Source organism: Sylvia atricapilla, chromosome 15 (genome assembly GCF_009819655.1).
Source record: "Sylvia atricapilla isolate bSylAtr1 chromosome 15, bSylAtr1.pri, whole genome shotgun sequence".
Classification (NCBI taxonomy): Eukaryota; Metazoa; Chordata; class Aves; order Passeriformes; family Sylviidae; genus Sylvia; species Sylvia atricapilla.
Window position 1 is genome coordinate 3,205,413 of NC_089154.1, and position 24,015 is coordinate 3,229,427.

Genomic DNA, 24,015 nt, shown 5'->3' on the forward strand with positions numbered 1-24,015 from the left:
TTCTGAAGCTTATGTAAAAAAGCGCCGTATGGGATGAAACTTTCAGGTGTATTAAACCCATCCCATAGTGTTTATTTTTGTACATGGACAGGAGATTACAGCTTTTCCATTGAACTTCCAAAGTCATCATCAAAAGGGATCGTTACTTTGTGAGCACTTTGTAGTCTGGTGTCTGTCCTACACTAGTTAATTCATGTAAATCTAAAGAAGTGGTTGCATGCAGGATGGCATCAGAAATATGGAAATAGAGCATCTGGGTAGAAAGGGTAGGTTTTTGCAATGTTTCCACTGAAATTATTTTTTCCTGCCAAGTGAACAGATGCAGTGAAAACAGACAGTCTTATCGGCAGCCTTTCTTTTGGGGAGAATAAATGAGTGAGTGATCTATCAAAATATTTTTTTTCCATTTGATTAAACAGACTCTATTTATAGCATTTCTAAATATAAACCAAACTGAGGTGAAAAAGAGGAAGGTTCACAAAGAATGGCCACTCTTACAAAGTCAGGTGCTGTTCCTGTACCCAAAAGTATTTTTAAATTCCTGTTTCTTTCAGCTAAGCTGAGTGAATGCAGTTCACTGCGCTCCAAGGGTGTTTAGCAGACTCACAGTCCTGATGCTCATATTTTGGTCTGATGCTGTGGGCTGCAGATATATTTGCTTATAGATTTCCTTTTGTTTCACATTAGAATAACAACAATATACCTAAGGGTTTCAAGAGTCTGCCTTTTTCTTATGTTACAGTACAGGTTCTGGAATAAATAGATGAAAATTAAACGATGAGATAATAGAAAAATTTGTACCTTGCAGGAAAAATACAAGATTTTGACACTTGGTTGCATTCTGAATAAAATGTTAAGTTATTATGAAAATCTACTTCAGGTTAATGTCATTTAGATATGAATGTTTAAAGATTTTGTTATGCGATAAAAATAGAAATGAAAAATTCTCCTGAAGTCCTGCAAATGAAATGTTGGATTTATCAAAACATTCCTAATTCTTTTAAAATGTGATTTTTCCAGAACTAATTCATGTCAGGAGAAATTTCAGCTTTGTTGAAATGCAGCTTTCTGCTGGGAAATTGAATGAACACCTGGCTGGGGCTGCCTGGCTGTAGAGCCTGCTGGTCCCATTTAATTCCTTTGGCAGAAATTACACGGTTATTAACCCTTTGACCATTGGTATGATACTGTAATGTTGGGCTTTTTTGGTTTTGCCTTTTCCCAAACTGAGCTACATCTTCTTATTAAAATAATTTTGCATTTGTTCTGAAAAATTTCCATATTTTTGTACTTTATATAAACTCCCTTGTAATAAGGCAAGGCAAACCCTTTTATCTTGCTGCCCCTTTCATGGAAGTCTCCTTTGGCCACTTTTATTTGTGTTTTTGCCTTCTCCCTTGATTATGTGTTGAGATTTCGTTAGACTCTTTAGCATTCTGTCCTGCTTTTGGGTTACAGTGTTCAATCTTTGGAGCTGGTTGTCTCTGTGTTTCTTTATCAAGGGAGGCAGCTTTTTCATAAATGCATTATTTTTTTTTTTTACACTGTTAGCTATCAAAAAATTGTCCTGAAATAAGAGTTTTTGCTGCTTAATGTAAAATTTCATCATGAGTAATCCTGAGTCATTTTATTTCATATCTTTTAAAATGTCTTTCCTAAGATGGTCAAACTGACATTTGTGTTCTCTGTCAACATAGTATTGAGACTAATACTGTGTGTTCCGTTCTTTCCAGTGAACAATCTGAACCCAAAAGATATCATTATTTGAGTGTTTTTGCTCAGATATTTAAATGCTGGTATGTAAGATGATTATTGACTTTTCCCTGAAATGATGTAGTCTTCTGCAAAAATCAATTTTCCTTATATATTCACCAGCTGTATTTAAGAACCAGCATTTGGCTAGCACTTCTCACAATTTAAAATAGAAAAATCTCTCATGCGGTGGCTTTCCTTGAGAGATCTCCAACAATTCCCTGTCACATTAATCTCTTTTTAAATAGAGGAAAATTGAGGCAGAGATGTAGAAATCTGTCCCAGGAAACTCAGTGGTTGAAGCAGGAAGGAGAAGAGAAAACAAGTCAGACAGGAGAAACCAAGCCTTGGTATCTGTCCCGCTGGACTGTTACATTGTTAGGTGAATCTGTTCTGCTCACAGTAATTTATATCACTTAGGCTCTAGGAATCCTGTGTGTTCCATGTTTCTGGATAGACAGATGGATGCTCCCTTCACCTGTCTGTTACTTTTGGTGTCACACTGTGAGCTGAAGGTCTTGCTCTGCCTTGTCTTGAGCATGTTCTTCCCATGGGCGCTGTGAATGGCCTGTTAAATATGGATGATACTCTTGATTTTCCAGATGAGTCAGGAAAAAATACTGGGAATTTTTTTTTTTACAAGTGTAAGCCAGTTGGTGTGGAGAACTGAAGTCTCCAAGGCATTTCCCTGGCCCCCACGGAACTCTTTGGCTTCCAGCCAGGGGCTTTTTGTCATCAGCTGCATCCTGTACTGGCAGTGGCACGCCCCAGGAAAGAGCACAAATCTCTCTCCTGGTGAATTACTGCTCACAACTCTTCGCCTCATTAATTTTATCCCCACTCCTCCTCCACGTTTGTTGGCTTTGGAGAAGGGTCCTGACATTTTGCAATTAGTGTGCCCTGCTCAGAACCAGTTGCAAACATTCCCCTTGGAAAGCTGTATATGGCTGGCAGCCTGACCTTCCTCTGGTGGCTTCTCCTGCCATTTAGTTCCCTATCTGACTGTCTCATGTTGATCTTTGAAATGGCAATGTCTGGTTTTCCTGTACAGTTCCCAAATCCTGGGTTTTACACAAGTAACTGTCCTGTGTTATATAGCAGGAGTGGAATCTGGAGAGGTTTTGGCTTAGATGCCTCTAAGATCTAAAACCTGAGTTGGCACTAAGAACTTGGTCTTCTGAGAGGACTAGAACGGGCTCCCACTGAAGTCATGGAAGGTAATAATCTCATTTATTTATGGAAGACTTGTAGCAAGAAGCTTCCTAGAACACAGTAGGATTATTTTTGCAGTGTGGATTATTAGCATTGACTGTGGACTATGGCAAAACAGAGACATGAAAGCTTCTGTCTGCAAAATAGCTCTTAAGGATGTAACCAAACCCTTAAAATTACACGACATGGCTGTTCAAGACTGGGAAGATGGGTAGAAGAATACAAGTAGTGTCTCAGAAATAAATTGGTGGTTTATAGAAGTTTGGAATTGCTAATCTCAGAAAAACCCAAGCTCTGTGAAAGGCTTGGTCTTCTAGGAATGCTGCACTCAATTGAGAGACCAGTCCTTGCTTTCCTCCTAGGACTGCAAAATTACAACTTTCGGGTCGCACTTAGAGAGCAATTGGATGTAATCTGTACCTTTTGCATGACATAAAAGAACTAGATGAGATAATCAGGCACCAGCGTGTCCTCAGGTCTTTTTTAAAATACTGAGATCACTCCAGGGTGTGCTTATGATGATTTTCCTTCCTCCATCTCCTGTCTGCTGAGGGAACTGCTGCTCTTGTGTCTGTTCACTCCAGGTGTTGGCCAAGTGCTCCCAACCCATCACCATTATTGGCACAACTTGAGTTGTCTCCTCTGGTGGAGCACTCCCTGTTTCAGCACTGGAAAGGTGAAGTGTCTAGGCCAAGTTCATCATCCAGACTCCACAGCCAGTGGAGAAAGTTTAACACCTCCAGAGAGTAATTCATCCCATCCAAAAATAGATGTTTAAGACAGGAAGAATGAATCACTCTCTGGGGGTTGGTGCGCGTCTCTCTGTTCACTGATGATAAAAGAAGTCTAGACAATTACCTTAACCTAGACATCCAGCTGGAAGACACCTTCAGCTGCGTGAGATCGAGCTGTGCTTTCAGGTCCCTAAGGACCCATTTCCACCCCCCTGTTCAAATGGGAAGTAGTTTTCTGATTTCACAGCAGCTTTCAAGCTGAAGTCACTGACAATCAGAATCTCAGTGAGCCACATATGGCAGTTTTACCATAACTGAATAGCTTTTTAATGAAAGGGTTTTTTACCCTCAGTCCCATCTGGGAGTTATCCATGAGAAGTTGATGGTGTTTTGAGGAAAATTCCTTTATTTTACTTGCTGAACCATTGCCACCATTAAATATTGCTGCATAATTTCCTCCCAAGGAGTCTGTTGTGTGTAGATAATATTCAAAATATGGTCCCCATTGATTACTTTGATTGAACACATGCCACACATGATGTTCTCCATGAGCAGGAGTACAGCTCTTCAGATGGTGCTTGCAGACACTCTCATTTGTGAGTTCATTACTTGTGGTCTGAAATTCATCTCTCATCTTCTCTCTTGCCTTCCTCTGAGCTCATTTGTTAAAGTATTTGGGGAAAGGCGGACAGGGAAAGGCAATGGATGACTGCAGAAGGCAACAGAGCACCAATATGAGGAGCATCCACAGAGCCCTGGAGAAGGAAACCCCAGTGGAGGCAGCTGAGAGGAGGGAAAGACTCCAGCATTGGACAAGCAAAGAGCTGGAGTTGCCAGTTCCCAGTCCACCACTGCAGTTCCTCACTGCCCACCTGGCCCCATGGAGCTGACCAGTGCAGGAGCAAAGCTGGAGAGCAGTCCAGGCTTCTTGGATGTTGGCTGCTCCCCTTTGCAGCCCACCACTTAGGGCAAAGCCACCTTCAGCTGATGTTCCCATGGAGAGTCCAGGGACAGCCAGCACAGCCCAGCTCCAGCCCTACAGGGTTGTCCCTGCTTCCAGGACAGTGGTTCCTGTTCCCGTGGATTGCGGAACAGAAGGGTGAGGATGATGATGTCTCCAAGGGGACAGAGGGTTCCCTGGCAGAGGTGGGCAGATGTGTTACTCCATGGGCAGGGTGGAGAGGAGACTTCAGGGTGCCAGTCTGTGATCCTAAAGCTTCCATTCCAGACAGGTTGAAAGGTTTGGAATGGAAGATTCACGATCACTACACAGCTTTGGCATCTCTGCAGAGAAGAACATTTTAGCTTGCCTTGAAATACATGAAGATTTAATTACTTTGATTTGCACTTTTAGATTATTTTTTGCCCTTGCGGTTTTAAAAGTTCAGTTCAACATGGAAGTGCAGTCTTCAAGGAAAATATTTGGAAAACATATTGACCAATTTGGTGAATGGAAAACATTCTCTTTTTCAAGATGTCTTTTGTCTCTCTCTTTTGGGAGATGGAAGGAAGTTTGGATGCAGCTTGGAATGTTGGGGAGTTCACGTTTGTTTGGTTTGGTTTTTTTGTTTATTTGTTTTGTTTTGGGTTTTTTTGTTGTTGTTGTTTACATGTGTATGTGAGTTTTCTAGTTGCCAAAAAAAAAAAAATTCACCCAGTGATATTACAGGTGCCTCTTTGCTTCCCCTGCCAAGACATCTGCCCACTGCTGCCTGCAGGAGCCCTCAGCAGAGTCTGAGCCGAAGGAAGGGAGGTGTTTCTCTCAGGGAGTTCCCTGCTTCATCCCTCGCTGTGTCAGAGCTGAACACATCCTGCCAAGATCCAAGCGAAATATCCCAGGAAAAGGTGGAGATATTCACCGAGCTCAAACTATTGTACAAGAAGTACCCTGGAGCAAAAACAGAGCTGCGAGACACCATCACACCGAGCGGCTTCCCCCGCCCCGGCAGGCACCACGCCGTACCAGACAAACTCCTCCAGATAGGATCCAGGCAGGGATGTTTGCTTAACACAGCAGCTCTTTGAAAAGGCAAATAAATGGACAGTGAAGCTACACAGACGTGTCACTGTGCAGCGATTTCCGTTTAGCATTTACGTTTAGTGCCAGGAAACCCTGACTCATGAATATGAAATCAGAAGGAAAGGAAGAAAGCAGTTGTTCATTATTAGAGCTTCGAATTGGGCATGTGGTGGAAATCAGCATTAGAAAACATGCAGGTTAAAGAGAGAGGGGCTGGCTCTGATGGCCCAGGAGGCTTGGAGAGCCTGGCTTCTCAACCAGGGGATGGATCTCTGTGGGGGCCTCTCTGCTCTCAGGCTCTGCCCAGAGGAGTTGCTGCCAGAGAAGAGCCCTGGAGCTCAGGGTTACCACGATGAGGCTCTTGCTTATCTTGAAATGGGGGAAAGCAGGTCCTGAATATTCTTGGAAATCCTCCAAATTTACCTTGAGGTAAGGGTGAGGAAAGGTGGGGAAGGAGAGATGCTTAATTACCAGAAATAAGAGAAATAACTGAGAAGAACCTCCAAGAAAACAGATCCACCTCCGATAGAAATCCTGAGGTCCCTAAAGGAAGCTTACCTTTAATTGAGACTCAGTGGGGTAAAAATGAAGGAGCCCACAGCCCTGATGCTCTGCAGGTGGGATGCCTATCCCTGCTCCTCAGCTCCAGTGCTGAGAAAAGGCTCTGTGAGTCTGAGGTGAACCAGGCTCCCTTCCACACAACTGTCTTCCTTCCAGCCATGAGTGTGGGACACTCCTTTCTGCATGTATGTCACCTGGAGAGAGCTGAGCTTGTTCTGCCGAGGGACGTGGGTCAGAATCACAGAATCATAGAATATCCTGAGTTGGAAGGGGTTCAGAAGGGTCACTGGGCCCAGCTCCTGGCCCCGCACAGGACAACCAGCCCCAAGAATCACGCCAGGCTCCTGAGAGTTGTCCAGACTTTTCTTGACCTCTGGTCGGCTTGGTGCTGCAACCACTTGCCTGGGGAGCCTGTTCCAGTTCCCAAACACCCTCTGGGTAAAGATCCTTCTCCTAATGTCCCTAAGAAGAGTGATGCTGTTGCAGCAAATATTTTTGATGGTACTGGGAAGGAAGAAGCAAATAAATACATTGCTGCAGGGTGGCAAGGGCTTGTTTTCCAAAGCAGCTCCTTGCATCAAACCCTGGGAGCAGCTCAAGGCAGCAAGGAAGTGTGTCATCCCCTCCAGTGCCTTCATCTGAAGCCGCCCAGCTGTTCTGGATAAGTACCCCTCTGTTTCCTTGCATTTTGGTAATTCCAGTGCTCTTAAAATATGACAAGAGCTCATCTGTCAGTGTGTGGGGCACAGCAGCTCGCAGTTAATGGCAAAGCATTTGGCTGATACCCCTGGCCTGGAGGGTGCAAGGTGCCAGGCAGGAGGCTGGGCAATGGGCTGGCTGGGCAAGCGCCCATGGGACTGGACAGCTCTGCCAGGGTGCTCCTCACCCAAATGTCCCTGCGCCACCTCTGCCCTCAGTGACAGCACTGGGTCGTGGTTGTTTTGCAGAGCCAGGCTTTGCCCCAAGGCCAGGCCATGGGAAGCTGCTGGCAGGGCTCTGCTCCACCCCATGCAGCTATGACAGCTTCAGAGAGTCGTTAGCAAGCAAGACGCGCTTGATGTGAATAATTAAAATACCTGCTGTGCTTTTAAATAGTTCAGAGCCAGCCTTGGAGCTGCGTGTGTGAGCGATGGCTGCTGTCTTTGGAGGAGGCCAGAGGAAAGAGGAGGGCTGATATCCAGTGGAAAATTCAGGGCTTGATGCTGCTTCTGGCAGGAGGAGGGATGATGCTGGCAGCTTCCAGAGGGATGCAGGCAGTCCCTACTCCTGAGGGAGACTGGAGGCTGACACAGCTCTCCTTGCTGATCAGCAGACATCATGGCACACAGCTCTCCAAAGTCGCCTCTCTGCCAAAAATTTGAGCGGCAATGGAGCTCAGCACCCACCCTTCCAGCTGCCCCAGGGCTCTCATGCTGGTTCAGCTCTCCAAACCTGTGGGATGAGGATGTGGAGCAGGGGAACAGGGACAGCCCCACAGCCCTGAGGCTCCATCAGCACTGGCAGCGTGGGGCCCCTCAACTGAGCACACACAGGTGGGGTCTGGGGAGGATGCGCTGTCTTTTGTGAAGATTTCCCCAAGATATCAATTAGACGCTGAAATCAAAACAGTTTCTGCATGAACAACTAACAAAGAGTTCCCTGCAGTCTCTCAGCAGCCGGACTCCCTCTGTTCCTACCCCCAGCTGCCTCAGAGTCTGTATCAGAACAGCTCTGAAGGGGCCCGTGCCCCAGCACGGAGGAGCTTCATGGAACAGGGGAAGATATCAAACACTGTGCCTGTGTCAGTGCTGCTGGAGCGTGGAGCTGTAAATCATCTCTTCTTGTGAAAAAAATGGGTTTCTGGGCAGGGGATGGAGGGAAAAATGACATTCCCCATGAGTTAGTTTCAGATTGAATTAAACTGTTGTTTGACCACAGATATATATCTTTTATATATATATATATATTTATATATTGCTGTGGAGAGCCTGGACAATTCCAATTTGGGGTCACTGTGCTGTGATTTTTTCCCTCTTTTTTTTTTTTTTTTTTTTTTTTTTTTTTTTTTTTTTTTTTTTTTTTAAGTTCAGCCAATGAACCAAAAAAATTGGTTATTTTCACAGCTTTGCTATTATTACCTCCAGGGCAGGCAAAAGCAAAGCTTTTAGTAGAGATGGGGAAAAAAAGTCTTTTTGGGGATTGGCACGGTGAGGAGAGAGAGAGAGAGGAGAGTGCTGTGTGCTGACAGCTTTGCAACAGTGTGTGAACATCATCCTGATGTTTGGTCCATTCCCTGGTCCCACGTGGGGAGTGGGAGCTGCCCCCTGTGCCCCTTTCCTGTGGCCCTTTGCCCATAACAGGCCAGGGCTCTTGAGCTGAAGATCAACAAATTAGTCTTCTTCTCCCCCACTGCAGAACATTATCCATCTAAATATTTCCTTTAATTTCGAGCCATGTAGAGTTTGAAAAGCCCTTCAAGTTCACTTGGGCTGATGAATTGGTAATTGAGTGTACCTGGATGTTGGTGCCGGCTCTGCCTCTCTCTGCATTTGTATCAGTCCGTGTTTGTTTTCTCCAGCTGTAAATCACTCAGAACTTGGAGAGGCTTTTATCAAATCCTGCTAGGAGCCAGTCGTTTTCCCTTTCACAAACACATTGCTAATGCCACGTGGAACCCACTGGCTTTGCTGTTCACTTAAAGACAATGAGGATGGCATTAAATGGGAAGAAAAAATCCTTAGCAACGAGGGAGAAGGAGGAGGAAAAAAATTGCTCCTGTCTCTCTGGAGTTTGCTCCTTTGGTATAATATCTGTCCCACTGATCTCCTAATCTGCTCTGCTTTGAGAGCCTGATTTATTGCCCCACACTCCCTTTTCCCCTGGGTGTTTCAGCATATGTTGTTCTCAGCTTCTTCAGCCACCAGCAGGTTGTCTTCCAGCCTTGGTCCCACCTCACCAGTGCTTCCACTCCTGGGCTGCTCACCTGTGCCCCTTTCCCCACAGCCCTGGCCAGCACTGGGCATGGAGAGTTAAGCAGGTGGTTTTAAGGGTTTAAGGGAGTCAGGGTAATCATCTTAAGGTCTCCAGGTTCTCCAGTGTGCCCTTGGTGTTGACCTTTCCAGTGGCTTTGACAATATCTGGCCCTCTCCATCAGTTACAGAGGGACCACAGTTGGCTCCCTTCCCACATTGCCCATACCCAGGCTCAGTCCAGTCAGTGTGCCCCAGCACTGGCAGATTTGGCAGAAAGGAATTTCAAACAAGGGAGGTAACAGCCCTGATTAGCATTTCTTGGAGCTGCTCTGATCCCTCTCCCAATGGAAGAACTGGAGAAACAGCACCACGTGTCTGGCATAACCCATCCACCCAGCCTGTGCTTGAATGTCGATTTTTCAATGAACTGTTACGTTGCTATTTGCTCAGTGGAAAAAAACCAGCAAGTTCTATCCATTGACAAAGAAATGTGAGGAGTTTACAGTCTGTGTGTGAATGTTTTCGTGAGCGTAAAATGAAGTGAAGTTTGCCAAACGATTATTCATTAGGAATTGTTCATTCAGCTCTAATTGCTTGGGTCTAACTGTTCTTAGAAGGGCTGTGTGACATCTTTGTAATAAGCAGTTAAGGTCAGAAAAGTGTTAGTAGAAATTGCTTCATGTTAAGTCAAACTTTTCTTTGGGTGTAACGGGGCCGTTCCTGCTTAGCTTAGAAAGAGCAGTAAATGATGCCTGGTTTCTTGTTGGGCCTGTGCAGTCCAGTTAGCTAATGGAGGGTGAGTGGTGCCTTATTGACTCCCACTTTCTCTGTGGAAGGAGTAATTAAATTCACCTGCAGAATCCCCATCTTCTCATGCGTGGCAGTGTGCAACTTCCCTGCATCTCAGCTAACTAGATTAGAGATTACTCATGCTGATGAGAAAGCACCAGCTAGAAAGGGTCTGGCTTGGCTTTCAGATCCCAGCTGTTATTTGCAGGACTTATGCTTAGGAAAAGCATTGCTTTTTTGTTTTGTTTTGTTTTGCTTCTAACCTGACAAACTTTGTCTGGAAGCCCAGAGGAACAAGCACCAGGGAGCCCCGCCGTCTGTCTTCCAGCAACATTTTCTGAAATGGAGCAACACTTTAAAGTCTCACCAGCTCAGCCTTTCACTTCACAGAACAAGTGCCTGTCTCTAAAATACCAGGTTATTTTTCCTTACCCCCGTAATATTCCCATCCAACATTCACTCTCCTGGAAATCACCAATCCAACGTCCACCTGCCTGCATTCAAACACCTGTCTTGTGCTACTGCCCTTCTCCTTCCAGATTAGAGATTATATTTCATTACTGACCTCCAACTACCTATTGCCTCCCCGTGACACTTCACCCTTGTCTGCCTGATTGATTAGTCTATTATGCTCTGCACTCCTCCTGATGACTTGCAGATTGCCCGGTATCTGTCACAGGCTTCCTTTTGTTCTCTAATATTCTTGGAGTTTTGGAACACCCTCCGGCTGCCATTCTCTCTCCACATTCCCTGGCCACCACCTGCCTCTCTTATGAATGTCTGGTTTGGAAAAAGGGGAAGAAATCTTTTGCGAAATAAACCCCTACCTGCTGTGAGTTCACACATATGCTGGTAAAACACACTTCTAAGGCACTGTCATTTTCAATGAGGCTCTTTATTTCCTTTGCACCGTTTGGAGGTATAAAAATGTCACTAGATCAGGCTGTGATCAGTGACGTGGCTTGGAAGGCAGCTTTCCCCAGGAAATTTCCTCACCTGCATAAGTCAATGGAGCAGTGACAGAGAGGGAGCAATGTTGTGTTTAAAGATGTGTGGGGGTAGGAGGGCTCTGTGTCTGCTGGGGGAGAGGTCTGGGACGTGTCCCAGATCCATCCATCTCCCTGTGCTTGTCAGAGGTTGTCCAGCTCTCTGATATTGTTCCAGGCTTGTCCCAGCTCTGTCCATCACTCTGACATTTAATTAACTGCCCCATTCTCCTGGATCTTGCACTGGATTTGTGTTGTCTTTCTGAAATACCTCTTAGGTCATGTCTGAATATTACTAACGGGAGGAGTAACCAAATGGTTGTCACTAATATTGCTATTACTGTTACTGTGTAGATGATAATAAACCAAGACATTGAATATCACAAAGATGAGTACTGTACACTCAGTGTCACTTCTTCCTGCTGTACTGGTTGTTTGGCATCATAGGTGGGCAGGAACTGACAGCAGTGGGAAGCAGAGAGAGCTCTGGCCAGCCAAGCATCCAAAAGTCATAGAGAAAAACAATGAAGGTGTGGGAACTGACCACTGAGAGCAATAAAAAATCCCACTTAGGATTTAAAAAGACATTTATGGGACCAATCTTCAGGTGTAACAAGGATTGTTAAACTTATTAAAACCTGCACATGCTGTGTGGCTGGTGCTGGTGGTGGCAGTGGCTCCTCACTCCTCCAGGAGCTCTGCATTGATGTTTTGTACCATCTGCCCTGGGCATGCCCAGAGCTATCCATCTTCCTTGCATCTTTTTCCATCTTTGTCTGGCATTTGTCCCATTCTTTTGACTTCAGACCCAGGTCCCCTTCCAGCATTCCTCACAGTCCCAAATCCACTGGCAAGTGGATTTCTTTTCCCTTTTAGTTACTCTGTTGAGCAGCTGCTCTCATTTGGACCTCCCTGTGGTCTTCTTTCCCTTCACCTCTGCTTCCTGTGTCTCTGTGTTTGATCCATGGCTTAAGCAGCTGTTCTGTCCCTGGGATGGCTTGGTATTAATCAAGCCATCAATCAGTCTTTTATCCCCTTTGTTGAAAGTCCCTCTTATGCTTTCTCTTTTATCCTTGCAGTTTAAACACTGGCCTTGGTGACCACCTTGTGGGATCCCGAATGCCGTGTCCAGTGTCCCTCCCAGCCCCTGAGGACAACAACTAGGAGACCTGCAGGACTGGAGCCAGCAGTGACACACAGGCTCAGAGGTGAGGGGTGGCCTTGGTGGCATCTCTGGAGTGAGAGGAGTGGCTGGTGTGAGACAGCTGCCTGTGGGAGAGAGCCAGCAGGGATGGAGCAGGTCTCTCCGGAGAGGGCTGCAGCGCTGGGAAATCCTCCCCAGGAGCGGATGGTGGAGGGGAGGCTCCTGGCATTCCTTCCCATAAGGAAGAGTGTGATGCAGACACGGAGAGGGAGCCAGGGGTGTGTTTCTCACATTGCTGATCACGGGGTGGCTCCTGGTGGGATTCCTGTCCAAGTGCTGACCTTCCTGGGGAATCCCTGAGTGGCTGAGCTGAGGCTGCTGCACTCCTGAAAGCGTGGCAGCAGTGCAAGTTATCATGGTTGCCTGGTTTTTTTTATTTTTTTAAAGATGGAATTCACATTCTTCTTTTGAGATTTAGGGAATAAAGGAAAACCACATTATTTCTCCCCTGCAGATGAGAAGTGCAGTGCATGCCTCCATACCACCTTCTACAAAATCCTGTTTTACAAAGCAGAAAAATAACATTGGGTTTGTGTTGAAGCCGTGGCTCAGTTTTCTAAGACCAGATTTTGCTCCATGTTCCCTGTTCAAATGACTAGCTGTGCTGGGCACTTTGAAATATTCTCCCTCTTCCTCATCTCCACCTTGACATTATGAAAAGGGGTTTTCATCAATCCATTGTAAGAAGGAGATAACTTTTGTATAAAAGTGCACGGTTGACAGGGTTGAGTTTTTTGGGTAGTGTGTAATTTTTTTTTTTACACTGTTATTATTTAAAATATGCTTTCTAAGAGGACAAAGGGGAATAGCTTAATGGAAACAAATTTCTGTAGCAAAATGTGCAGCTGGATAAAAAAAAGATTATTTCTGTTATTGCTTGGTTAGACAGGTGAATTTCGAATTTGAGTACAAAAGGTGCTAAAAAGTGTGCCTTAACTTCTCTTCAGTGTGCCGTTGAGATTGAAAAGAATAATTTTTGGAGAAAAACTTTTCTCTGAGCCTCTATTTCCAGCATTGTCAAATCTTTAGCGGCGGCCTTCTCCCACAGCTATTATCATGTTTTCACCTTTTCTTCTTCCACCTCATTTGTTCTTTTTTGAAGAAAAGGTAGTGCTGGTGAAAGGCAGGCAGGTCTGTGGGCTGGCACTGATCTGGAAGGGAGGGACAGCAGAGCTGGAGGGCCACGGGCATCTCTGGAAGCCAGACCAGACCAGGGATGCAGTCCCAGGGAAAGATGGACAGCCTGGCCTGGGGGAAATCATTTTGAAAGCATCTACAGCCCATAAGACCACCTTTCCAAAGTGACTTTTAACCAATTAGGAGCCTAAGCATCAATGAAGATAAGCAGAGCTTAGGTGCTCAGGTCCCTTGGGGCAGATACAAATATCTCAGCAATGCAGACAGATAGACAGTTTGCCCGTCCAGATGGATCCAGACCCAGAGCCAGGCAATAAATTACAAATATAAGTGCCAAAACAGCAGGCTTGGGACACAAAGGATAGAAGACAGTTGTGTTATTTGAGCTGATAAGCTCTGCATCCTCGTCTGGAAGATGCTGGCATCAAAGGCTCCTGCAGGGATTTCACAGTGGAGTGTTACACCATCCAGCACTGAGTTACCTAAGATGTAAAATGGGCCTTGCAGAGAGAGCTTCATGCCTGCCACAAAGGAGCGGAATAAGAGTTTGTTTTGAGAACTATTAGGCTGAATAATTTGCGATTGATCTCCATGGACACTGTGAGATATTGCTCCCAACAGAGCAATGATTGCCATTAGTGTCTCAGCTCCCTGCCTTCTTCCTCCTTTTTCTCCCCAGCCTTTGCAAGGGCTGGGTCAAATGCTAGCCAGGCAGCATGAACAATATTTCCTCCTTTTTTGGTAATCATTGTCCCTTCTATTCATTCCTCAGAAGCCTTTTCACAAGCAAGAGGTATTTTCAAGGATTGTAAGCATTCATCTCAGTGTACATTTTTATGCCTATTCTCCTTGGAAGAGCTGGAGAACTAATTTACTTTATTAGACCAAATGAAAGGAGCTTATGGAGGTAGCCTTGTGCAGGAGGTCAGGGAGCTAGAGAGGAGAGACCCCCTGAGACTGCTATGGAATTTCTTGCAGGAGCTGAAAAATAGCTTTTGCTGTTTAGATTGGTGCTGTTCTCCCTTGCATTGTGCTGGCTCAGTTTCCAGCACTGAGTGCTGAGATCTGCATGGTCCCAGCACTGGTCGAAGGCTTAGGAGCAGTAACAACTCTAAGTACCTTGGATTGGCAAGGCTGGAGGTAGCCAGGCCCGCAGCACTGGTTGCTCTGCCAGGGAGGAGGTGCCCAGGGGGTTCTGGTGAAGGTTCCCACCACGGGCAGCCCCAGCCAGCCCATCCCAGGCGACACCCGACTGTGCAAACCCTTCTCCAGGCAGCTTCATGCAGTGAGCAGATGTCTAAAACCCGTCTCCTGGGCAATTCACTTCATTCATCAATTAACTTGTTTGCTGTGAACGGTTTGGCCCCATCCGGCTCCAGGATTTCAGCCTTGTAATTTTGCTGGCAGAGGACAGCGGTGCCATGTCCGTGAAATCTGCCTGCCAACTGCTTCCCCTGCTAAGCATTTTCTAGGCTAACGATCCCGAAAACCTTGCCAGCAGCCCCAGCTCTGTCCCTTTCAGGGCAAGCCACTCATTTAAACGTGAGCACATCTAAATGACTCCATCTGCTAAGTGACGTCGGTAAAGAAAAGATTATAGCAGGAGTTAGTGCTGTGTCCTGGGGTTGTAACCCTGTTATAAAATGGGCTGGGAGAACAAGGGGACTGTGAGGAACTGAGGCTCCAAACCACCTGGGTGACTGTCAGCTTGATTTATTTTCTTGCTCATTAGATAAATTAGAAAACTGGCAAAAGAGATCATCTCCTGCTCTCAGCTGCTTGGTAACCTGCCACGTGGCACGAGATGCCAGCTGCAGGGAGATGGAACTCCTTCCCACCCCCCTGCCCCCTCTCCCCAGGGACACAGGATGGGACTTGGGTCTGCTGGTGCCACACATCTCGATCATCCTGCCACCCTAAAACACCTCATTGACCCATCTGGCCCATTGCTGGCAACCACTAGAGTTTCACTTTTCTCTAATAGTGTTGATTTTTGACTAGTAGCTATTTTCTAGGTGAAAACAAGCAGCACCAAATATTTTGAACACTGGATTTGACCTCAGAACTGCTTGTTACCCTCATTTCACAAATCAGACAAGCTAAAGCAGAATAACCTGGTTTGTGGCTGTATCATCAGGCAGGACCTGCTGCCCGTCAGAGATGTTGTTCAGCACTTGGATCTTGTGACTTGTGACTAGTCTGCCTTCAGCAGCTGTACCCCTTACTTATGAACCAGACTAATTTTTGTCTGTCAGAAGGATGAAGCTTAATGGTCAGACTTGATTTAAAATCCCTGGGTAAAATTCACTGTCTAGGAGGTCAGGCTTCATTTACAGCGCCTTCTAACCTAAAAACTCACTGAAATATTCAGCCTACATGACCAAATGTTAAATTTGGATTGTTTAAGCCATCCTCAGTACCTTTAGCTGCGTCTGATGCACTCCCATAGTGCGAAATGAGGCCACTGGTATACACATTGTATTTACACACGAGGAAAAGCTCCCAGACAGGATGAGCTGCTAGAGACTGCAATGCATTTCTCAGCCAACGTGGAGGAATCCCCACTGCAAACAGACGCTGAAACCGGGGGAGAAACAGGGCAGGACCTCCTGGGAAGGAGATCTGGGGGCTCGCAGCACCGCTGTGCCAGTGCAAGGATGTGGAGGGGCAGCACCTGCCCTGTGAATGATGGTTGGGGCAGATTTCTTCTGCTGTCCGTGCTCCTTCTTCTGCCCGTGGGACTTGTGCAGTGCCTGCACAGGATCCTTGTCACGCTGTCGCTGGCAGGCATGGGGACACACGTGTCCCGCTGGCTCAGCCCCGGCCAGGTGTGTGCCCATGTGTACAAACGCTGCCGGGAGGCACGGGGCGGAGAGACGGCGCTAATTCCCTCCTGTCATATGCAAGGAATCGGCTTACGGCCCCGAGCTCCGATTACTCTTATCTTAGCCTGCATGGTGCTAGCCACATCCTGAAATTACCCGGATTTTTTTCAAAATCCAGGGGATGGCTTGGACTCACCCGACCGACGTGAGCAAACTCTAGCCCTGCTTTCAGCCCCAGCAGGTTTGGTGGGCTGCGAGTCAGTGCAGAAGTTGGGGCATGTGGTTTGAACCTCCAAATGCACCTGATGGGAAATGCCTGGGGGTGATGCCCAATCCACCTGAAGTACCTGATGGAGTCCCACATGGAGCAGCAGCAACAACCCCTCAGCCTCTGTGCAGAGCTGATTGCTCAGGCAGACTCACTGCTGGGATCCTGGCAGATAACATGCCTCTGAAATGGTCAGCCAGGGAGAGATGCTGTCAAGCAAAACGTCAAGTGAAATGTTTGGCTGTCAGGACTAAACCACAAGTCCCACCTGTCTGCTGTGGGACATGTGGCACTGTACCCTTCACCCTCCACCACTCCCCATTCCCCCCCTCTGCCTGCCAAGCCCACCCTGCTTGGAAATTAGAGTGGGGAAATCAGAGCCCTTCTCCACCCACTCCTGCTGTGCCTCTCCGCCACTGCCATTAACACCGAACTGGCTGACATTAGCTTTGAATGGATTTTAATAACCCCCTTGGGAGCCTGAATTACCCACACAGCGTGAGGGCCACTGAGAGTCTGGAGATCTGGTGATGAGCAGGGCATTGGGGCCAGACCAGCTTCCCAGGCTGTGGACACGGGGCCAGACCCACTCCAGGAGCTGCAGTGGCTTCTGCAGCTGCTAGTGTGGAGCCCTGGCTGCTGCCTGGCCCCTGGAGAGCTGCTGCTCTGGCACCTGCTGCCCACAAATGTCCTGCCACCAGCAGCTCTTGCAAGGGGCTGATGTCCTTCCCAGCACTGGGGATGCTGGTCCAGGTGTCTACCACCAAGGGACGTTCTCCCCTCTGGGGTAAGGTTTGGCTGCTGCAGGTGGTGAGAACCCCCAGCACCATCAGTGAGAGCATCCCCAGCCCCTACCAGTGCATGGCATGAAAGAGCAGCCTTGGTTTAGCCACCTCTGTGCATGGGATGCTGAGATCATTGGCTCAGCTGAGAGTCTGGACTAGAGTATGAAAATCTAGCAAGAAGATTAAAAGGTGTCCCCAGGCAGAGGAGGGTATTTATCCCTCTCTTTGTGGCTGAGATGCACATGGTGTGGGAGTCACAGGGACGGTGACCTCCCCTGAGCACCTGCACGTGGGCAGCACCGTGTCCCCACAGGGACTCATCCTGGGGACAATTCACTGGCCAGCAAAGCTCCTTCTGAGATACAGGTGGACACGTCCAATCTCCTCTCCTGCACCAGGAAAGGGCTTCCCGCCCTGCAGCTTCACTGCCAGCCCTGCAGCTCCTCCACAAAGGGAAAACTCCTCATTTTCCCCTTCTTTTACAAGAGGGAAAGCTAAAAGACATGGTCAGGTGGTTCTCACTTCTTCTGGAATATGCAGGGCCTGGAAACATGCTCTGACGTTACTTTTCCTCAGTTAAAGCTTACAAGATCTGAGCAAGTGATGGCCAGTCACAAAGGCACATCACCATTTGGTTGGAGAGTGATGACTTCTAGGTGCCATTGAAATCCGCAGGTGTTTCCAGCACAGAAACAGGAACATCCACAAGAATATGGTCAGGAGATCCCAACTGGAGTGGGCCAGCAGCTTCTCCAAGTCAGGCTCTACAGGGGCTGTGAAATCACCAGTCACTTGCTAGAACTGAGTACTGTTAAGAGGCCCTGCAAAAAAGGTCCATGATAATGATTGAGTTATATTTAAGAGGCTCGTTCATACTAAGTAAATGCAAATAGTTTACTCAAAAAATATTTCCCACTAAGATCTTTTCTACATAAAATGCTAACAGATTGAGATTATGACTCTAATGATTATTTTTATTGCTGGTTTACATTTAAATGGCATATATTTCCCCCTACTGTTCTCTCTCTTTGGGTTAAATCAATAAAACCTATTAAGAAGATTCTTCTTCCTCTAAGATTCCTCCCTCTCTTCTTTCTGTCTCATCTCCACTGGTGCCCTTTTTATCCACCCACCACCAGAGATTTTTCAGAACTGCCTCCACGATATTGGTGCCAAGGATTTGAACATCCCCTTTGACAGAGTGGAGTGAATCCGGTCTTTGCTGAGACGAAGGACTGCACAAGAAATTCCAGTGCTGTTCCTTTTTCCTCATCCTGGGCTGTATTGCAAGGACATGAAGTTGGAGCCTCTTCCCACCCCCTTTTAACATAGAAGCTCCTGTCTGTATTCCTGCACCTCCTCAGCCATGGATGCTCTTGTGCTCCTTCAAACAGTGGCTGTGGCTCACCAAGGAGGTGCAGGATTTCTGTTTGGAGAGGAATTATCCTGCTATATACGCAGTGAAAACCATTAAGACGCTGACCTTTAAATTGGGCTTCTTCCTGCTCATGTAGGGAGGAGGTGGGTTGAGTGCCCAAATCTTATTCATTTTAATGACAAATCCCTCACACAGAGGCTTTGAAATGCTCGGCATTAATGCAATTCGCCTCCCTCTGCTGCAGCTTGGCTTTGCTGTGCAGGGGATGTCTCTGCTTCCCTCTCACAGTGACAGACCCTATAGATTTGTTCTGTAACTACTGTGCCCAGGTACCATTGTGTATGGATTTGTCAGCTTTAGGCAATGCTAACACAGGGATCTCCATGCTCCTTAATCAGTATCACTGACCTTTCTTTCCTCCATTACTCTCAGCATCACTTTTTTTTTTTTTCCCCCAGCTTAATTTGCATAGGTCTCATGTTATCCATGTTTTTGCTTTGTCCCTGTTATCCCATTACCCTGGATAATCAAAGTTGGCTGTAATGGAAACAGCAGAAACAATTTGCTTACCCTTCTATTACAAGATATTCCCTCTACTAAGTCTGAGAATACCTGCAGTTCTGTGGTGATGCTAATTAACTGTGCATGCATAGAGAAAGTAAAGCAAACGGCACCAGGATCCTTTGGGATGGTGGGGATTTAAGAAAGATGAGATATTATGCTCCTCTTTCTCTGTGCTTCACTGTCCCTACCCTCAATGGAAATTGCTTTGCAGTTACAGAATAAAATGTAATGCATGGTGGAGGAGTCATTGACTCTGCAGAGAGATGGAGTTAGAAGGAGCAGAGTTCTCTCTGCTGCTAAACCCACTATGGTTTAGTAACAGTGATCCTCCCTGATGTCCTGCTTCTTGTCTATTCCCAGAGTGGGGTCTTTCCCCCTTCCAGGTCCCCCTGCCTTGGACCCCAGAGCAGAGCTCCAGCAGAATATGGATGAAAACTCCTGGCCAGCCTCAAGGATTGTCTGTCAATGAATGCCCGTGGCAGTGCAGGGTACCTGCTGTTGGAAGTGGCTGTTGTGCCCATCGGGATGCTCAAGTATCCTTCCCTCATCTTGGATGGCTGAGGCAGCAGCAGCTTCAGGGCAGGTGAAAGGCCTGGGGAGAATAGGAAAGATGGCAATGAAAAACAAAAGAGAGGCTGGGAGACTGTCCCAGCCACCCCTGTTCATTCTGCACTGTGCAGTGCCTCGGGTTCTGCCCATCCATGAAGGCACGTGGGGCAATTACCACATCAGTGTGCAGCATCCTCTGAAAGTCTCACATGAGGCTCTCCTGCGTGTCAGCTAAACCAAGAGTGACTGACACAGCCAGGCATGCGTGGAGGACTGCTGAGCTCTCCATGCAGGAGAAATCCCACTCAAGTCCACCCACCGGCTCCTTGCTGATTTCCCTGGCTCCTCTGCCAGCAGCATGGACAGACCACCTCACTGCAGCCCCGTGGAGCACCTCAGACTGGCCCTGACACACTGGCCCCTGGGTATGGACCCTGTGCTCCAGGAGGGTGGTTAGACAGCCCCTGCACCACTCCTGCCCCTGAAATTGTGAGGGAGATGTTATTTGTGCTCTGATAACCACAGAACCTTTGATGCAATACTCATGTTTGGGATTTTACCACATCTCTCATCCTCCAGGTCTGTCAGGGAGCTTTACGCAGCCGTGACTCAGAGAGAGGCATCAGTGGAGAGAGTCTGTAGATACAGGCAGCAGCTGTCATGTGGAGGGCATTAATAATGTATAGGCAGGTATATATGCATGACCTACGAGCTCAGGACCCTCCCTGCCTCATGGTACCAGCTCCTTTAAAAGATCCCTGCACCATGCCCTGGCTCTGGCTGGGATTACACAGGCATCACACCTATCTCTCTGAGGTAAATGGGCAGTAAAAGGGCTGATAGGGGTGAGGGCTTGGTGCTGCAAGTCTCTCCTGTTCTGCTTGAGCAATGTAATAACTCCTTCCCTGTCACTGAGACCTTCAGAGCTTGCTGCTCACCATCACCCTGTGGGCAGTTTTGGGACCGTGGGTACAGCAGTGTCTTGCTCTGCTCACAAACCTGATGATGTTCAAGATGCTTTGGAACTGCCCCCATGGTATTCATATATCATTTAAAGCAACCCATGTGCAGGTAGTTGGTACAAAGGGCTTTTGAGGTGCTTGGGTGAGGCCAAAGGGATTTTCAGGAGCAGTCAGGGCCCAGCCAGCTGCACACCAAGGGCCTGAACAGAGCCATGCTGTGCCTTGCAGGTGCATTATCCCAGCAGAGAGCTCAGTCCTGAAACACTTGAACCTCAGCAGGAGTGAGGAGACTCAGATTTGAGTGCTGCCTGAGGTCAGTCCCAAAATCCAGCCCAGCCATCTGAGACATTTTGGTGCTGATCAGGCAGCACAAGCCCTAAGAATGGGTTTAAAAATGAAAATGTGACTTTGACTTATAGGAAGGGATGCTTGGGATAGGAGATGGGGCCATGTATCACTATGATCAGTTGGGAATTTCTTGTTGATTTTACATAGTCAAAGGTAAACTTCCTATTAATTTCCCTGAGTGAACTTCCCTGAGTCTATAAGGATTTGACCCTTAAAATGAAAGATTTGCAGTTGCCAAGTCCAGCACAGCTGTGTTGGTGGAGTTCAAGAAGCACACAGAAACAGCCAGCAGCTCTCAACAGCAATTGCACTCAGCACTGTTCTGTCTTCTCAACTCCTGACATCATTTGGGGGAAAAAAAAGGCAAAGTTCGAATTCACGGGTTTTGTTTCTCTGCAGTTCAAAGGATGCAAGAGTCTGGTTTTTAATTGGCACTGAGATCTTCCAGCTGGTACACAGGGCAGTCCTGAGACTGACACCCAGCCAGGCAGGAGGAGCAGCAGCTGAGGGGAAGAGGCTGTTTGAAGTCCTGGGTGCCTGCCACCCATCTGCAGGGACTCAGAACTCTCCTCCAGATCTGGGGGCAGAGGAGCATTGCTTCATTTCTGATCATTAATGCATTGGTCTCTTTTCTGTTTTCTTTCCACTAATCTTCCCTCTGTACAGTCCAGGGAGAGACACATGTTGGGTGGTTTGTGCTGGAGATCACAGTGCAGAGATAATGAAGCTGTTTCCTTACCCTTTATGTTTCCTCACAGTGTGGCTCAGTCTGGTCCCATGTCTGTGCAGATGCCCTGCAAGGGTGGGCTGCATGTCCCTGCAAAGAGAAGCAGGAGTATCTCAGGCTGTGCACACTCTCACCTTAGCCCCAACACCTTGGAATTCAGAGCCTGTGGAGTGCAGGAGGATGAAGGGGGTGGAATTCAGCCAGGAATGGAGGGGTTGACTTCGTTAGAGAAGCCCGGGGATGCCAGGTCTCAGTGAGAGTCACAAGGCCTCTGACAAGGGTCACAGTGTGTCTGTGGCACTGTGCACATGGAGCAGATTAACTTCAGTCACAGCTGGGATGGGGAGCAGAGTGACCTGCTTCAAACAGGCATTGTTATCTTCCACCCCAATGGGACTTGAAATTCCTTGTTGACTGAGATCTAACCAAAGCATCTCTACAGATTTTTTTCTCCTCTGTCCAGGAGCAGGAACACCCTGTGGCTTCTACAAGCCCTCTGAGCAGCGCAGGTCCCATTGATGATTTCCTTAATGCTCAGAATGGGGTCCCATCTGCTTCTCTCTGCAGGTTCAGCATCACTTCCACCTTTCTGGTTGCCTGACCTCACCTCTCCTTGGCGAGCTGGCTCATGGCTTTGCATCCTGCAGGCTTCCTCACCCCTCTGTCTTTTCTGCTCATTTGTGATCTGACCTCAGGAAAGCACCATTACAGGTGCCCTCTGCTCTGTGCCCATTGTGCTCCATGTCCATACCTGCTTTGCCCCAGGTGCCTTTATCATTTCCACCAGCACAGTCTCAGTAAATCCTGTGCAAGACAAAAAACCTCAGCAAAGCATTGTCACTCTGCCTGGCCCACGCCAAGCTGGAGCTGTCAGTCCCAAAAGCTCAGCGGGGTGGATATACTTATTGCTAGAAAGCTTTATATTTACCATGGCCTTTCTGACATTACAGTAAATGCATTTCAGAGCCCAAGAAGTATAAAAATAAACTGCAAGAAAATCAAGACAGCTAATTAGCCAAAGGTTACTGCTGGGCTCTGTGACTGTCAGCCCTTTTGAAGTTCTCCTTTACACAGGCAGATGTGTGTGCAATGCTGCTGCTCCTTTGAATAAATGTCTTGGTTTCCAGAGTGGCTTCATATCTGGATGAGACTGAACACATGTGAGGCCTGTCACAGCGAGCCTGGGCAGGGTAATCAGAATCCTTTAACCCTGCACTTCTCCAGTCCTGAAGAGCACCTCATCTTGTGGAGTGGCTGATCAGTGCTGCGCTGCCTCCCAGCCCCTTGTGAGCAGGAGTCAGCTGGGAGGCGAGGAGGGGCAGGAGAGCTGCCTGTCTGCACTGCCAACCCTCTGTCCTGGAGATGCTCCTTCTCTTCTGTGTCCCTGCCCTCTGCACTGTGGTCACAGGCTGCTGAGGCTTGCACTGCTCACCCAGGGTTTGGATGGCGCAGCTCTGTGGGGATGAGGAGCCTGGGAAGTGCTGGAGCACACGCCCCAGCGTGTCATGGTCCCACCCCACATGTCCCTCATTCCTCAGTATCCAATCTTTTCCTGAGGATGGGCATCTTGTGGTGCACCAGAAGGGACAAGAGGAAGGGGAGTGAGGGTCCTGATTGAGCTGAGAGCTGAGGGAGGGATGTGATTGTCACACCAGAGGAGAGGGGCTCAGCTGGTTATGACTTGGTGGACTTGGATACTGCGTCCAGAGGAGTGTTTTGCTCATATTTGGGCAGGAGATCCCTGGAGCAGTGATGGAGTTTGAGCCATGTCCCTTGAGCCCAGCCATCCCCTGGGCACAAGCTGTGTGAGCTTTCTCTCCCTGTGCTCTGAACTGCTCCACACAGGGATCAGTGAGAGTTTGGACACAGTGACCTCAGCAGCCACCAGCATTATCTGGTGCTGTCCTGTCACTTCTCCTCTCAGGTTTTCCCTTGTTCTGCTTTCTTTGGGCTCCATTTCCCCATGGAAAATCCTTTTTGCAGCTCCCTCTCTGCCAGTTTCTCCTGTCTCCTCCTTGCCTGGCTCCTGCTCGTGCGGCTGTCATGTGTTTGCTCAGCATCACTCCTCCTGGAACGTTAATTTGCTGCTCATTTCCTCACAGACTTTACACCACGAGTCGGGGCTTTATGTGCATGTGTGTGTGTGATTCAATTAAACAAAACACAATAAAATCAGGGAAAACAGAGGGAGACACAGACAGATAGCAATTCCCTGCTCTCTGAGGGCTAAGCTTGTCTGCCTGTGAGCTCGGCCCCAGCATGG

General features: G+C 47.6%; 1 protein-coding gene across 2 annotated transcripts in view; it reads left to right on the forward strand.

Annotated features, from left to right (window-relative positions):
* Positions 1-24,015, forward strand: part of ELFN1 (extracellular leucine rich repeat and fibronectin type III domain containing 1) — a 101,818-nt gene that overhangs the window by 44,900 nt on the left and 32,903 nt on the right. For both annotated transcript variants that reach the window (XM_066329739.1, XM_066329738.1), the window contains exon 3: positions 12,085-12,213. The gene's annotated coding sequence lies outside the window, so the exon portion shown is untranslated. The remainder of the gene's footprint in view (positions 1-12,084; positions 12,214-24,015) is intronic.